Raw genomic sequence first — 17,783 nt, forward strand, 5'->3', positions numbered from 1 at the left:
GCCATCTTTTTTGTTGTAGTGACAGACAGCTGGAATATTAAGATTACAAAATGCATGTAGATACGTATATACAAATCTACATTCTTGTATAAAAGGTTAATGATGAGTACAGTTTGACTCCTTGGAAAAATTAAGGTTGTGGAAGAAAGGACCAGGGGGTAAAGTTTGAGAATTTCAAGGGTGTTTTTTTTTTTCATTCAAACCTCCTTTTTTCATACTTTACCACTGCAAATAATGAGAACCACAAATGGTCAATTGTATCTTCAAATGTTTGGACAGATACAAGACAGACTTCGATACTTAGGCTAATTAGTCGGTCATTGTTGGCTAATAAACTGGGGAGTATATCTGTAATTACGTGTGATACCCATCTAAGCAGGTAAAATTCCCCCTCATCTCTCCATCTGTCTTTGATCTTTTGGGAAGCAACTCACCCACTGAGCCCATAGAATTCAGAGTTCCAGTAGTGCCCCCGGGGATGGTCCCAGCTAGTCTACTGCCAGGACACTCATTGCTGGCAATGCTGCTAACCCATCTTTGATTAAAAATGGGGCATGGATAAAAATCACAACTTGATATCTTTATTCCAACTGAATCCATGGACAGAGAAGGATTCTTTTCCTCATGATCATGGTGTACCCTCCACTCTGCCTTCTCATCTGTCATCATCCTTTTCCATTTCTTTTCTCCTTTTCCTCATCATCCATTGCCCTTGGATTGGGGGGGTGCAAGGGGGCAATCTGTATAGTCATGCCAGAAGCTGCTCTCTGGCTACATCTTCAGAGATTATTCTCTGTGCTGGCCCTTGGCGTGCTACTGAGTAATTAAGGCCAGGATTCCTTTCAGAACCACTTTTGGTGTGGCTTGGGAAAATTAATGCATATGGCTTTAGTGCCCTTCAAATACTTTCCAGTTCTAGCCATGGAGTGAGTCTCTCCTTTTAATGTCAGGACTCCTCCAGACCAAATATTATGCAATTAGGCATTCCTAGTCATCACCATGGATGAGAATGTGGGGCACCCCAATCTTCAAGGGGCAGTAACATTTCATGCTCCCCTCATTACTCAAGCAGTTGACAACTCTCCTTAGCCAAGGGATTTTCAATTAATGTGATGACGCATGGAACAAGCTAGAGTCACACCCAGTGAACATAAACATTGTGATATTTCAAGATGTGGTTTATGACCTTAAGCATTTCCTCTCATTCCCTTTTGTTTTAAATGATGAATCAATTTATCGGAGCAATAGCTTGAGGCTCAGAACTAAGGGTTTTATTTCATTTCAAGATCACACAATAGACAGAGTTTCTAATTTGGATGCGGTAAAAGGGTGTGATTGGAGCTCAAAGAATGGGGTGGTTGGGGAGGAGGGAGATTACTGAATACTTATGAAAATGACAAATGGAAGCTATTAAACCTTAAATGTACCCTGTACTATACTAGGCACTGTGGGGATACTGAACATGGATGGATGGATGGATGGATGGATGGATGGATGTGTATGTATATCTTAATCCTTAACCTCAAAGAATGTACAGTCTTGTTTGGAAGGTGATGCACATATAAAAAGAACAACACAAGATAGTATATAAATTCTGAATTGCACAGTACAGCACTAAGTGCTATAGGCGTTTTCTGTGGACTTCATGGATTATTGTTTTAGACCTAGAAGGAGTCTTATAAGGTATCCAGCAATTAGAGGTTATCTGCCCCAACATCATTGTACTGGTAAGAAGACTGAGGACCAGAAGTGCTTTGTCTTTGTAATGCATGGGACATATTGGGTACTTAAGCAATGCTTAATAATACATTGATTGATGGAGGAATTGAGGAAAAGGTACCTTGAACTAGGTAAGACTTGGATTGACAGAGATTAGAATGGTGGACATTCTAAGTGAATCCTTCATTAATTCAATCAGCATGTAATGAATACTTGCTGTATACCTTAACCCTGAGATAGACATGCTAAGAGATACAAAGAAGTATATGTTTGTGGCTTGTTGTAACTTTTTTATATTACTACTCACAGAACACATCATAGTGGCTTGCAAGTAGTTGATAACAGGAGACCCTCAGGGAATTTATAATTTCCTTGAAAAATAAGACACTCAGATAAAAGATAAGTTAAATAATACAAAGCCATTTGTAATTCAATGATGAATGAGTAGTACAGACAGCTGTAGGAATTCAGTAAAGGAAAAAACCATTGTGCCTGGTGCTAGTGAGAAACGTATTATTACACTTTTTAAAAATATATTTTATTTATGTTTTTTGTCTTCACATCACAGTCATTCACCATTCACTGAAACACCCCACCCCAGCTGAAACTTCTCTTGGGACAAAGAAACAATTAAGTAAAAACATCTGCCATAGAAATTATCTGACAGTGTATATATAGTGTTCTGTCCTAGTTGTCTCAGGAAGGCTTTATAGAGGAGGTGAGACTGGACCTGGGCCCAGAAGGACGTGCAGGATTTATGTGAGTGGAGATGATGGGGAAGGACATTCCAAGCAGAGGAAACAGCATGAGCAGAAAACACAAGTAGAACGTGTTCAATGTGCTCGAGGGACAGTGAGTTGAAACAGCCACCAGATTAGGGAGGGTTTCCAATGCCAAGAAAAGATATTTGAGAGTATGGCATAATGGAAAGAGGATTGGACTTGGAGTTATAAGCCTCTGAGTCTTGGCTCTGACGATTAGTAGTTATATGATCCCAGACCAATCATTTATTCTCACAGCCCTGGTTTCCTCATCCATAAAATGGGCACTATAATCATACTTACACTACTTACCTCAGAGGGTTGATATAAGTAAAAGCACATTAAGTCAGTGCTGTATAAATTTATTATTACTGACAGTATGGCCTTGAACATTTCAAATTTAATGCCTAATCTGTTTCCCCACACACACACACACTAAATGTAACCTCTCTATTTGGCTTAACACGTTTTCCTAGCTGATTTGGGGGCTTTGCAAGTTGAAGAACCTGAGAAAGCTTCCAGCCATTCTGCTGCATAGTGCTATTAGTCAGCTATCTGTCAAAATAGAAAACTATCAAATAGTCAAAATATCTGCCATCTCAGGTGTCGTGTTGGACACTGAGCTTATATCCCCCCAAAAACAAACACAAACACCAAAATTATCCCTTTGCCCAATTTACAAAGTAAATGTAACTTCTTTTTGTTAACAATGAACAGGGCAGCTAGGTGGCGCAGTGGATAAAGCACCGGCCCTGGATTCAGGAGGACCTGAGTTCAAATCTGGCCTCAGACACTTGCTAGCTGTGTGACCCTGGGCAAGTCACTTAGCCCCCATTGCGCCCCCCCCCCAAAAAAAAAACAATGAACAGTAACCAAAAAATTTTAACAACAAAAATTGGAAATCCTCCAACATTACTTCGGGAGCCTGTCTTCTGGACATCCCCTCCATCAGTCCCCACTCTTTCTCCCTTCTTTAAACTCTCTGGACTTGGACTTCCTTTCTCTTACCTTCCCCTCCCAACCCCTCACCCCCATGCTCAGTGTTACATTAAGAGGCCTCACAGTTCCCAGGTAGACTGAAACTTCCAGGGCTTAGGCGGTAATGGCTAGGAAGGTTCCAGTTTTTTCAGCTGAACAGTTTTTGGTTTGTTTGGGGTTTTTTGGTTGGGGTGTGTGTGTCTGTGTCTGTGTCTGTGTCTGATGGAAAGTAAAAGTTCATTAAGACTTCTCTGACTACCTCTACACATCAGTTTCGGTGTACTATCAGGGAATTCCCCTGAAGCAACTCATACTTGTTTTAAGTCAAGACTCAATATTAAATTTTAGAAAATAATACTTACAACTTCTCATGAGACATGGACAGGTGACAGAAGCCTTTTCCTGGTCCTTCTTCATCCCTGCCTCCTCGTAGCCTCCACTAAGCCTTAATTAAGCCTTTAGGAAACACAAAACACTATGAACTGGGTGTCTTGATTTTTCCTTTTGGGAGATCCTCTGCCCTATCACTAGAAAACAGTTAGTTCCTTAGTTTTCCTGACCTCTCTACAGAATCCTGGGATCACAGATGGTGCATGGCCAGAAATTTGCAGAGCTTTGTCTCTCCTAACTCTTCTGGCAAAACCACAAAAGGTTTAACTGACACAACTTGACTTATTCTACCTTTGGTAAACCTGCTAATGTTGATATTAAGTGCGCCACCCTCTGCTCTTTCCCTGATCCGAGAAAGTCTCTGATAAGTTAAACTATGATTGTTGTACCACATCTTCCTGTTCCCTGCCCCCCCCCACTGTTTGGCATCTTGTCATAATAATAATAATAATAGTAACAATAACTCACATTTACATAGCCTTTTTAGATTTGCAAAGTACTTTATATTTTTCTTTGGATCTGCAATAACCCTGTAAGCTGGGTGCTATTTTCCTCATAATTTTACAGATGAGGAAACTGATGCTCAGGAGTTTGGTCACTTGCCCAAGGTTACACAGCTTAGTAGTCAACTGGGATATATTAAGATGCTACTATGGGGGGCAGCTAGGTGGCACAATGGATAAAGCATTGGCCCTGGATTCAAGAGCACCTGGGTTGAAATCTGGCCTCAAACACTTGACATTTACTAGCTGAGTGACCCTGGGCAAGTCACTTAATCCTCATGGGTGGGGTGGGGAGATGCTACTATGCACCACATTCATTAAAATAATAATTTTAGAGAATTTTTACCAGAAGGATTCTTCTAAAGTTTTGGTTAAACTGAAGAGTTCTACCACTGTGGAAAAGATTGAGATCCACTTCTCTAAGTCTAGAAAATTCCCTACCTCTAGGAAAGCTTGAGACAAAGAGGACCCTCCTCAAGGTTAGAGCAGTGAAAAGAAACCAGACCCATTGATGAAATAACTCCTATAAGTTTGGACTCCCCTTAAATGAGATCCAGCTTTTACCTCAGAGACTGAAAACCAAATCCCTTGCTGCCCATGATGATTTTTACTTTAGGGGTGAGCAAATTTAATCCCCAATATCTGGACCAGTTTCCTAGAATCCATTTGAAGGGTTCTATGTTCAAGTCAATTTATCATTGCTTCATTTCCTTTTTTGTCCCATTTTTGGCCCTAGTATGTCACAGGGGCTGGGAATTGGGTTTAAATTATCCGAGACAGAGAGATCTCGTGCCACCCTAGCTGCCCACTTTAACTAGGCCTTCCTTCACCTAATACTGTTATGTATTCACCATAGAAATAAGTCACTGAGCTTAATGGATTTGGAGTTGTGAGGCTTTCATCCTGCTGGTTTGGGTATTTGGGGTTTTTTCCCGTGTTGTGTTCAGCAGTGGGGTCCAATTTTTTTCCCCATTTTTCCCCTCCCTTTGCCACAAAGATAAAAATAATCCTTTTTTAAAAAATTCATGTTTTTCTCAGTGGAATTAAGTTGTGGGAGGACAGCAGTACAAACATTTATGGTCTCATGTTCTACCACTTGAATAGATTGGGGTTTTTTGTGTTTTTGTTTAGGGATTGTTTTTTTTGTTTTGGGGGCGGGGGGGGGGTCAGGGAGGTGTTTCCCATTCTTAGAACATCATGTGTAGTCATGTGACTCAGTGATAATTAGGCAGAAACTTGCTGTCCCTGCAGATGCCAAGATTATAGGATGACATACTCTCGCCAGATGACAGTATAAACGAATATTTTTAGAACCGGCTGCATCATTTGGCCTCCCCATTTCTTTTTTCTTTGTATCCAACAGCATCTTGATTTTTGAAATCTGTTTCTTTTGAGGGGTACGGCTTTTCAAGCTTTGCAAAGCTCTTGGACGTATTTCTTTCCCCTTCCCCAAGATGAATGAAATGTAGGGGTAGTTAAGAACTACATATTACCATTTGTTCCGATGGCATATTGTCTCATAAGAGTAAGGTCTAGGAGCTTTCTTGTCTGTAAACTTGCTTTTCTTTCCAAAGAAATACATTTAATCAGTTATGTATTTGAAAGACACACACACATACACACACACACACACATAGCCCACTCTTACCTAATTCATATTCCTTTTGAGAGTGTTAGAACAATTTATACTTTGCCACAACCAAGGGGGCATGTAACCCCAACTTTAGGTATTGTTTGAGTCCCAGTATAACAGAATGTTTTATTGCTTCATATTCTTTCCCTCTGTTCCTCTACTCAATCAAGAAGTAAATACTTATTAAACACCTACTGTGTGCCAGGCACTGTGCTAAGCACTAGGGATTAAAAAAAAAAATGGCAGATCCCAATTTGTGTCAGCTTAATGTGCAGCAACCTTGAATCTTTACAGAGAGAGGAGTGAGTAGGAATCAGACAAGATGAAATACAGTTTTCTCTCATTTCTTTCTTTTTTTTAATCCCCTTTACATAGTGGACTATGAGTCTGGGGGTTCTGGTTTTTTTTTTCTTTTTTTTTTTGGTGAGGCATTTGGGGTTAAATGACTTGCCCAGGGTCACACAACTAGTGTTGTGTCTGAGGCCGCATTTGAACTCAGCTCCTCCTGAGTCCAGGGCTGGTGCTCTATCCACTGTACCAACTAGCTGCCCCGGGTTCTGTTCTTATTACTCAGATGATTATACTTCTCTGGCATATGATGATATCTTAATATCAGAGGTTTAGAGTTAGAAGGAACCTTAGAGGCCTTGTAAGTCCAACCCCCTTATTTTGTAGGTGAGGAAGCTGAGGGTGAGAGGTTAAGTGACTTGTCTGGGGTCACATAGCTAATAAGTGGCTGTGATGGGATTTGAGCGAGATTTTGCCAATCTTGGACTCTTAAATCTGAGCACTCCATCCACTAGACCCCACTGCCCCCACCAACATCACAGTTTCATAGAAGGACAACTGGAAGGAGCCCTAAAGTGCATCTAGCCCAGCCCCATCATTTCACAGAGGAGGATACTGAGGTCAGAGCGGTTAAAATTATTTATTTAAAATTATGTGATCCTAAGTCATGCTTTCACAGTATTTTGCAGTCTGCTTTCCTTTTAACACAGGGGATTCAGCATAGCTTTTTTTTAAACCCTCCTCCCCTGTGAATTTTTTTCCCCTCCCCTCCGGACCTGTGTTATCATTTAATGTAGAAAATTCAAAACTTCTTCTCCATTGCACATGGGCAAAAACATTCAGGAATTTATAACATATTTATATTTATAATATATTTATGATATTCATAATATATTCATATTCGTTAATATTTATATTATTTATAATATTTTAATGTTTATATATAAATATATTTATATAAAATTTATACTATAGAGAATTGCTTGGGACTCTGAAAGGTTGAGGGACTTGCTCAGTCACACTACTAGTATGTGGCAGGGGCAGGACTTGAACCCAGAACTTGCAATTCTGAAGGCAAACTGAGTCTCTCCACTGTACTATATTACTTCTCTTTTCTTCTTCATGAGCAGCCCAGTTAAGTGTGCAAAGAAGTTCCTTTTTATTAAATTTTCAAGGATTATCTCTAAACAGATGTCCTCTCTTTTCCCAGTCAAGGAAGAGAGGAGAGAGAGAGAGAGAGAGAGAGAGAGAGAGAAGAGAAAGGGAAAGAAAGAAAGAAAAGAACTTCTCCTGAGCAGGTCTCCCTGTGAGCTCCATTAGCTATGAAACCTGCAAAAGGTTCTCTGACGTATTGTCATAGGTGGTAATGGGCCAGGAAACAAAACAATGAAAATACTGATGTATACATTCTCTGTGAGATGATGATTAACCTCTCTGCATTTCATGATGAAGGCCCCTGAAGACTTTTCATTCCGATGAGGGAATTGTTTCTAGGTTCCCTGGCCTGGGGAACTGGGCCCTGACTATTTCAGGGTTAACAAGGCCTTCCCTCAGAACACCTCTGCCAGATTGTTTTGGTTACCCTCCCAATTGCACCCCATCCAGCCAGGCCCCTACAGGGGCATACATCACTCTGCCTCTCTACTTGGGGAGCCAAGTGTGTCACCTTTCCATTTGGAATTGCTTTCCAAGGCCACCTAATTAACACTAAAGGGAACTACAAGGGTAAAAGTACCTGAATTAGGTAATAGGCTACCACTTCTCTCCTGGCACTTTGCAGTAAGTTAAGACCAGGACCTGAGGGACTTCATTCCCTATTGACTCATTGCATAGTGATGTTAGTCTATGGTTTATGAAATGTTATTTGGAAAAGAAAAAGTACCTACTAACTGAGTAGCAGCAAAGCAAAGGATGTTGGTTGGAGCCCTTCAAAAATCAGCAGGTGGATGGAGGGACATGAGCAGCAACAGCAGGGGGGAAAGCATTGTTTTTGAGTCTTTTCACCCTCTAAAACCAACAAAAGAAGCATTCTTATAGCCTAGAGATGACCCTGCTTAGTTGAAACCCCCTAAGTCACCAAGATTAAGGAAAGGGGCGGGGGGGGGGGGAATCAGTCATTTCCTTTGCCTATTATCCTACTTTCTCAAAAGAAAGAAGAGAAAGGAGGAAGGGAAATAAGGAGAATGAAGGGAAAAAAAGAAAGAGGAAGGAAAGAAAAAGAAGGGAGAAAGAAGAAAAAAGAGAAAGAGGAAGGAAAAGAGAAAAGGAACCAGAAAGGAAGAAAGAAAGAGAAAAACCCACTAAAAGTTTTCTGCTAGGCTGCATAGCAGTTAACAAGGGCTCCCATGTCCATGGGTGTGTTCTGTTCTAGAGATGAAACATGACTAGGCTAGCTTCCTGCATATTTGTATACAAAGAGTGTGACTTCAGTAAGGATGCCATTTCAGAGGGACAGATTGAGACTTAAAGTCACAAGTACATTTGTGAAAATTCCAAATGCATTTACGCTAATGTCACCCCTAATGGGAAGTTGCAGATGTATGTGACATATTTGTTTGTGAATATATTGATGGATCTTTCATCACCTGCTCTCTCTAGCTGGTAAAAAGACGGGCAGCTAGTGTATCTTGACAATTGCTTCATTTCCATCTTTGCTGTCTGTTTTATGAAACTTTATACTACCAAGACTGTGTTGTATCCATTTAAATTAATTTTTTCTCTCCCTCCCCCACAGAAATAAGACAACTTGTGGCCAGAGGCCATTGTAGTGAATTTTTTAAAATTTATACTGATAGCTTTTGGTTTGCATCACTTGTATTTCCCAATATTTTTATTTTCCTGCTTTCTCCCCCATACTAGAGAGCCATCCCTTAAAACAAAAAAGGGGAAAAAACAATTCAGCAAAACCAGCATATTAACCCAAATGTCCCTGTATAGAGTCTCACATCCATAATTCCTCCTTCCCTCCCCCACAATGAAGGAAGGGGAGGTGTATTCTTATAACTTTTCTTAGGAGCCAAGCTTAGTTGTTACAGTTCCATAGATTGCTGTTCTTTCCATTTATTCATTTGTAGTGAAAGTACACTTTCCCCCCATACTACTTTACTTGTATCCATTCATGTAAGTCTTCCATTGCTTCTCAGAAGTCATATCCATTTCTTGTAGTGCAGTAATATTCCATTACATTATTCCTCCAATCAGTGACCATCTACTTTGTTTCCAGTTCTTTGCTACTATGAAAAGCTCTTCGGGCAACTTTTGCTCCGGTTCTCCACAAACATACACTTTCTTGTCTCATAAGTTCATATTAAGTGGCCACTTTAAATCTAAATCAGACTGTGCTTTGTGTCTATTCAGATCCATTCTCAAGTATCTTCCTATCTTTTCACTGAGAGGAATGTAGGAGGCAGAAATGTTAGTTGCTGATCAGGTTGTTTTATAGGGGATGTGTGTGTGTGTGTGTGTGTGTGTGTGTGTACACACACGGTTTTCTTCTGGTTTTTAATGATGTAAGAATCAAATTGGTGGAACTTTCTACTTCGATGTTAATTAATCTCCCATAGTGTAGGGAGTTTAAATTCCCCCACCAGTGCAAACTAAATTAGCACTTACCAAAGGTGACAGTTTCTAGCCCACCTGGTAATGAAGAGTTAATAAAAAAAAAAGTTGGGAAACCCTGTGGAAAGCATGACTCCAAGTGTTAAAATGTTTAAGGAGGATGAGTCTGGGAATTCTAAGGCAACATAGGACAGTGGGAAGAGCACTAGTTCTGGAGTCTAGACCCTGGGTTCAAATGAATTCCAACCAGTGGTCAAGAGGAAGGTGTTTTGGATTTACAGTGAAAAGACCTAGGTTTGAATCCCAGCTTAGCCTTCTTAGCTATGGGAGCCTATTTCCTCATATGTAAAATGAGAGGGTTAAATGAAATGGCCTCTGTGATACCCACCATCTCCAAATCCATGATCCCATGACAACCTGTGGGATATTAGGCAAGTCACACAAGGCCCTCCCTGGCCTCATTTTCCTCATCTGTGAAATGGGGGAGGGGCAGAAATTTGGATTCTTTGGCCTCTGAGGTTCCTTCTCACATTAGACTGGTGGGCCTATGATGTAAGCCTGGAGTTATAGCTGACAGGAAGGCCTTGAAGGCTGTGTCTTGGTACTGAAGCCCAGCCAGGAGAGGGGGTTAAACCTAAGTAATAAGCTTTGTTTTGTCAGCAGTTGATTGGTTTCTTCATGGAATGTGATTATAGTATCAGAGACTATGATTGGGGTTGGGGTGTAGATGGACAGAGCACAATGCCAATCCGTCTCCCAAGCCAGGAGCATAATTATAATAGCTAATGTATTTGTATACACATGTGTGTATAAATTCCTATTTACACATGTAATGAATATGTTGTTTATTTATATATTTATTAGGCAGCTATGGCACAAGTGGATAGAGGGCGAAGTCCAGAAGACCATCTTCCTGAATTCAAATCTGGCCTCAGACACTTACTAGCTGTGTGACCCTGGACAAGTCCCTTAATTCTATTGGTCTTAGTTTCCTCATCTGTAAAGTGAGCTGGAGAAGGAAATGGCAAACCACTCTAGTATCTTTGCCAAGAAAATCCCCAGTGGGGTCACAAAGAATCAGACACAATTGATCAACATATGTGTGTGTGTGTATGTATGTGTATATATGTTTACATCCATATAGTGCTTTAAGAAGTTACATATATATATCATTTGATCTATACAACAACCCTGAACGATAAGTGCTATTAGTATTATGAGAGTACTAAATGGTAAAATTGAAGCTGAATGATTAAGTGTCTTGCCCGTTCTAGCTCTAAATCGATGATCTAAGCTATTCTTTTCCATTGGGACTTTTAACTTAAAGGAAGAAAAGGATGTTGGGCTTTTGGAAAGCAATGCTAGTTTCATCATTCCCACACCCTGACAATTCCCATGCTTTAGCCAAAGACTCAACTTCCAGACATTTGTCTTTTTTTGTATTCTAATTGCTTGTTTTCTGTAGGTTCATGTGTTCAGGGACATTTGTAGGGAGGAAAAACAAATATCCTATGAAGAATCTTTGGGTGTTGTCACTCCCCTATAGAATCTTGTTCCTTGTGAAACTTGTCAAGTAACAGAGTTTTTTTTAGTACGATAAACTCACCAGTTCTATGGTAGAAATGAAAAATTCAAATCAACAAGAATCTATTAAATGCCACGTCTTATGCTTAACCTTCCTGAAAGAAGGAAATAGTCCCCTACCTTCCAGATCCTATACAAAGCTAATGCAAAACAGTTTCAGGAATTGAGGGCAGTGGGTCATATATTGTTGTTGTTGTTTGTCCTTCGTTCTCAGAGAGGATCATGACATTAGGAGGTGATGGCATGACTTGCAGTGAATTGGATTTAAGTGAGGGAGGGCTGTGCAAGGTCACCAACCTCACTCCTCCAGAGCCATCTGGGTTCAGTGGTGAGATATAGATGGATGGATGGATGGATGGATGGATGGATGGATGGATGGATGGATGGATGGATGGATGGATGGATGATAGATAGATAGATAGATAGATAGATAGATAGATAGAATCAGGATAACTGGAGATGGCCCTGGATGATCAAGGCAATTGGTGTTAAGCGACTTGGGTCACACAGCTTAGTGTCACAGTATGGGTTAAATGTCCTAATCATCTTGCTTTCCTTCTTTTTTCTCCTTCAGACCCTCAAACTGACACAAGATCTAAAGAAGAGGAAATAAAAACCCTTTGCCAAATCTGCTCTCAGCAAGTGGACAGTGACACCGTTTACAGCTTAATGACCTTTGTGAATCAATCCTGCATCATTTTCCTAATCAAGCGGAGACTGTTAATGGCCCCTCATTCCCCACCCCCCACAACCCAAGCAAAGCTCCTATTGAACTCCAGAACGTATGCAAAATCTTCCCTGTACAGGATGATGGAGCACCTTTCGTGGACACAGCACCCAACACCTCTGCGCCATCTTGTCAAGACACACTGTGTACCCTCTAACAGTAGTTCCCTGCCAATGATCATGTGGTGTTACAATATAGCAATGGTTTATGGGCTATTTTAAGTTTGGGTTTTGTATTTGTTTTCTTGCTTTTCTCACTCCTGTGCCCAGGCAGTGGTTTTTTCCTTTCCTTTTCTTTTCTTTTTTCTGTTAACTAGATTCACCTACCCTTTCTCTCCCTGGCAAGTTGAAAACTTTGGAAGGAAGCAACACTTGCCACTTAAGTTCCTATTTCAGGAATCCCAGACAGCGGATCCTTCTGACTCTATAAACTGACAAGCTGAATAATCTAAGGAGCATATTCTTTCATGTTTTGTCTGATAGAAAACTATTCTCTTCTTAGAAATCTAACAATGGCACAATCATTTTCCAAAAACAGGACATAGCACAGGAGAAATGAAGAACAATGCATCCTATACAGAGTTTTGTTTTGCTTTTTAAAATTCTGAATGAGAAGATTCTTTTGGAAGGTCCACCAAAGAGACCCAGAAGCTGATTTGCTATTGTCTAAATCAGGATGGCCTGTGGTTTTTGTGGACTGATCTCCCATTCAATGTAGTGGACCATCTATTTATTGGTTGGAAACTGAACTGTTTTCAGGAGAAAAATAAGCTAAGATGCCCATTCATTGCCAAATGCCACTTAGGAATTTCCTTTTTGGGGGAGTTCTGGGGGGAGAAATAATTCTGTTTTGCATTTAAAGTGAGGTAAACTTTTCACAAGCATATATCAGACCTAAAGTGGATATTCTTATGTGAATACTGCAACCCAAGACTGGTGGGGGGAATTTAGATCTTTCATATTCATATTTCTGTGAATACCTTTCCTTGATTACTTTCCACCTCAATATATAATCAGATCTCCCAGAACTATACAAGGGAGAGAGACTGTACCCCACAAGCTGATTTTTTTATAAGCTTGGATTATATTTGAACAAATGAAACTGTGGAAATGAAAGGCCATTTTAAACCTTTTGTTTTATTTTTCAGACTTTTCCAGATTTCCTTTGTTTTTTCCTTTAAAGTTAATGGTGCTGTATAGGTGCTTTCTGTTTAACCTGGAAAGTGTGATTCTTTTTGTTAGTTTCTTTGGTAGGGAGGCAAGTTGGATGCTCCATTGGTACAGGGAGAACCTGGTAAGAAGACGCTCCAGTTAGTCCAGCATTGGATCACTTGTCCGACATGCTCTATGAAGACTTTTGTTTTTCCCACTTTGGATAAAATCATTATGCATATAAATGTATAAATATATTTTATTATGTAGAATACAGAAATGAATAACTATGCATGGGTGGTAAGAATACAAACCTGTATTCTGGCCCACAGTTTCAGTGCAGAAGTTCTCACTGATATTGGTCCCATGCCGCATATAGTAACTTCCTTCCATGACACACGAAACACACACGTGCACCTGCCACCATCTGTTGAGCCCCTTTTGGTTCCTTTACATTATCTTGGGGGCCGATATTGGTAGAAATTATACCTGGTATGTTGGGCACTCCATCTGGTCTCTTAATGCCCCCACCCTAACCCTGCCATGCTCCTATTGTCCTTTTTGAATGACGACCCTGTTTGATTCATCGAGTTTCACTGAACTTGTAAATGCTTGTGCAGTTGTGGTTATGGTAGACCAACCTGGACATACCAGTTTTTTGAACAACTTAAGATCTTATCCTTTTCATTGTGAAAGGTAGTAGTAAGTGTATTCAGATTGGTCGGTCTGTCAGTGGCAGGGACTCGCTTTCTGTGTTACTTACGAAGCTCTCTTTATGAGAGCTTGAAAGTTGTACAAATACGGCATCTGTCAAATTTGCTTGCCAGTCATCTCTGAAAAGCAAAAAAAGGACTGCATGGTCAGGCTTCGGTGAAAGAGAAATACTTACCTCCATCTTCATTCCTCTGTCTAGAAGCTAGCCAGGTGGGCCAGAAAAAGGCCTAAGTGGAGCCAGGTGGTGGTAGGGAGCTATTAGGCTATACGAGAGTCCAGGATGCTGCAACTAGAGAACCTAGAGATTGCAGTTCAGCTCCTGAGTTATTAAGGAAATTGTTTTTTTTTTCTCTGTTGCTCTAGAGCCTGAGTTGTTTGGGGGTGGGAGGGGGCAGGAAGTGGGTCAGAAAAACACCTAAATGTGTTTCAGCTGAAAAACAAAAATTGCTTTGAGCTCCCTTCAGTTATATGGTATCTCTTTTATTCTCTATTTTTCCCACATTGGATGGGTTTTAATCAGAAACTATCTTGAGAAATGTCTTGAACCCAGATTAGAATTTAATCTAAGACATCTGAGCACAAGAAAGCATGGGATCAAGAACCACAGAACTGAACACAGGAAGTCTTTTATCCCCCCTTATTGAATGACTCAGTGAAACAACAACTTAAGCATAGGGTGGTCTAAGGGACTGAAGCCCTGAGACATGCAGGAGGGCTTCAAGAGGGGAAGAAGCCAAGAGGGGTAGGGAAGGTCTGATCCTATCTGGTTCTGGACTTAGAGTTTTTACAGTTTCCCCCTTTAGCCTCCCACTGGTCTGAAGTCTCCCTGTTCTATACTATGTCCCCTGCAAAGAGGACCCTGGGAGCTGAGCCTGAGCTAGAAGACCAAAGAAAGAAGCAGCAAGATACCCACTAGAGTTGCAGCCAGACCAAGCTGAGCTCCCGACAGATTAGACTGAAAGGAAAGCAGTCTGCTGTCTGCTTAGCCCATGCATATCATCTGAAGTACCATTACTGACTTGTGTCAATAGAACCAAGTTTGAAAGCAGCATAGTGAACCCTAGTCCCTCTGCCTGTTTTCTGGTATAGGATGCGAAATAGAAAATGCACTTCCTATAGGTGGTCTGATTAGTAGCATTAGCCAACCAAATTCCAGCCCTTCCTAACCCTCCCTCCCCTGCCCCCACCTCTAAGGGGAATACGGGGAGGGCTGCTGTTATTGTTTTGATAAGGAAACCATAAGAGTAACTAATGTTTCTAATCAGACATGCACTCTGGGGAACTATTCCTCCCCAAGACCCCAGGCCCAAACACCTTTTACCAAAGTTAGGAAGCAGCTTTATCACAAGCTTTCCTGTATGTACTCAAGTGCAGAAGATGAGCTGCCCTTTTCAGGTTCCGGTACATCCGTAGCTGTGAATGAATCTGAAGTTGTTTTTCTTTCTTTTTTTCCCCCCTTCATCTACCATAATGTTATTCTTGCTGAAAAGCAGTCGTTTGGTGGATGTTTGTTGTTACTATTTTTTTTTTACTTTAAAAAAAAATCTCCCCTCCTATTAATCAGAGGAGGATGTTTGATACAGTACAAAGCGGGCTTTGTGGTATTGTGTGTGTGTGTGTGTATTTTTAATAAAAACGTCTACTGCCTCCCCTCCCTGAGAATGAAGCTCATGGTGGCTCTCACTACTACCAGCAGATATTTACATTCATAGGGGTAAGAATTCAAATTAGTTAACAATTTGTGTTCATTGGAATAAGGATGAGGACAGGCTTATCTTCTGCCTGATGGATCTTTTTTTTTTATGGTCATCAGTTGGGTTTCTTGAAGATGCAACCAAGACCAAAGTAGTACCACAGCCACTTAATTATTCCCCACTGGAATGTAAGGGACTCCAAGGGGATGGATGGGCAAGGAAATGGAAAAAGCAGTAGAGAAATTCAGGCCTTCAGGCTTTCCACAACCAAAATCAAAATCTCTGCCTTTCCTTAAAAAGAAAAAAAAAGGTCTCTTCTAATATTTTCACACTGATTAAGGAAAACTAATCTTTCCAATACTAAAATTCACTGATTCTATTTTCTCTTGGAATATTTTGAGGATATATGATTAAGAATGATTTTTTTTTAATTAAGAAAACCAGTAGGTTTATGGGGAGATAATCATTGGCAAAGAGGTACGAAGTTCAGCATCTCTGGGGAAAGGGGAAAAAAGGAAAAAGCCTAGTTTTCCTGAAATCATGTCCATGAAATAAGATCTTATAGCAGATACACAAGTTATTAAAGAGTTTTAGTGTTAATATTTAATACATAAGCGCTACACATCTAAAGTGGTAACATTTATGCAATTTGAACGATTGTGTATTTTTCTTATTTAATTTTATTTGTGATTTTCTTTTTCTTTTGTGAACGATTGGTTATGAGGCTTCTGCCTAACTCCAGAAATATTTGTACCATTGCTTTAAAAAGCTATATGTTAGGACATTTATTTCTCTAAAATGATGTCATTGCTTGGCAATCAGTCTCCTCTCATATAATTGTCTTAGTACATCATGTGCATTGGAAATGTAAACAGATGTGGAGGACCAGATAAATTAGTTAATATTTGAAAAAAAAATGTATTGTGCATTTTGGCTTCACATGTTAAACTTTTTTTTTCAGAAAAAAAAAAGTTGCATGAATGGAAAAAAAGTATCTGTATACAGTATCTGTAAAATTGTCTTCTCTGTTTTAGTTTCTTGCTAACAACCTGTACAAACTAGAATAATGTTAAACCCCTGTCTTTGGTGCATGGCCACAGTCAAAACACCTAAGAGCTAAGAGGCTCCTGCTTCTCTTTGGTGGTGCCTCCTCCTTTTTTTTTTTTTTTTTTTTAAAGAGTGAACACTATCCATTTGCATTCTCACTGAGGATCTTGTCAAACCCTGTGTTGCCATGGATTGACTAACCAACTGTATACCCTCTCTCTTCAGGAGGATCAAACCATTTTTGATTTGAGAATCTTTCCAAACGAAATAGAGATGCTGTGCTTATTTTCCTCAGTGTTTATCTGTAGATATCACCTTGTGTATTCCATTTTCAATTGTAATCTAGTTTGTAAAAGAGATGGTGACCGCATGTAAATAAAGCATAATGACTCTCTACCCTGCTCCTAGAAAGTGTGGTGTTCTCCAATTCCCTCCCCCTACTCCATTTCCCTCTTCCATAAGAGAATCTCCCTGATTCACCCTGTTAGATGACAAAAGAGGTAGAAAGCCCACCCCACCCAAAAAAGTTCATTCAAATGAGAATACTCAGCCCATGACCTTTGGGAACTGGGAACTGAATATGTAAACCTTTGTTGAGTGCCCAAGACCTGGCCCTTAGGAACACCCAGACAACTTTGCAAAATCAAACCAGCAGGCAGACTGTCCAAGATATGTTACTTATGATTCCTAAGTGAAGGTTCTATTATACCAGTAATGAAGTTGAAAAGACCTTTAGAACCTTTTTTGCCATCAGGGGCCTTTGACCTTGCCATAGTTCACGTGGAAACCTACCTGAGCCAGGTGAGTCCTATTGAAAGAAATATCAGGCACACACAGTCTACTGCAAGTCAAACACGAAACTCTCAAAGTTATGGTAGAGACAGAATCAATATTTCCCATATGTATGTGTTGTGTTTGGGGCCTCTCTCAGTTAACTTAGCTGCTGCTGAACTCCGCCCTATTGTAAAACTATTCTTAGTAGTCTGGTTCAGGATTTTTTTGTTTGGTAAATTTTTTTAATAGTTAGATCCTTTAG

General features: G+C 40.2%; 1 protein-coding gene across 1 annotated transcript in view; it reads left to right on the forward strand.

Moving 5' to 3' along the window:
• The window catches only part of FOXO3 (forkhead box O3), a 178,078-nt gene extending 160,935 nt beyond the window's left edge, over positions 1-17,143 (forward strand). The window contains exon 3 of the mRNA XM_044002001.1: positions 11,989-17,143. The gene's annotated coding sequence lies outside the window, so the exon portion shown is untranslated. The remainder of the gene's footprint in view (positions 1-11,988) is intronic.
• The last annotated feature ends 640 nt before the right edge of the window (positions 17,144-17,783 follow it).

This window comes from Dromiciops gliroides, chromosome 4 (genome assembly GCF_019393635.1).
Source record: "Dromiciops gliroides isolate mDroGli1 chromosome 4, mDroGli1.pri, whole genome shotgun sequence".
Classification (NCBI taxonomy): Eukaryota; Metazoa; Chordata; class Mammalia; order Microbiotheria; family Microbiotheriidae; genus Dromiciops; species Dromiciops gliroides.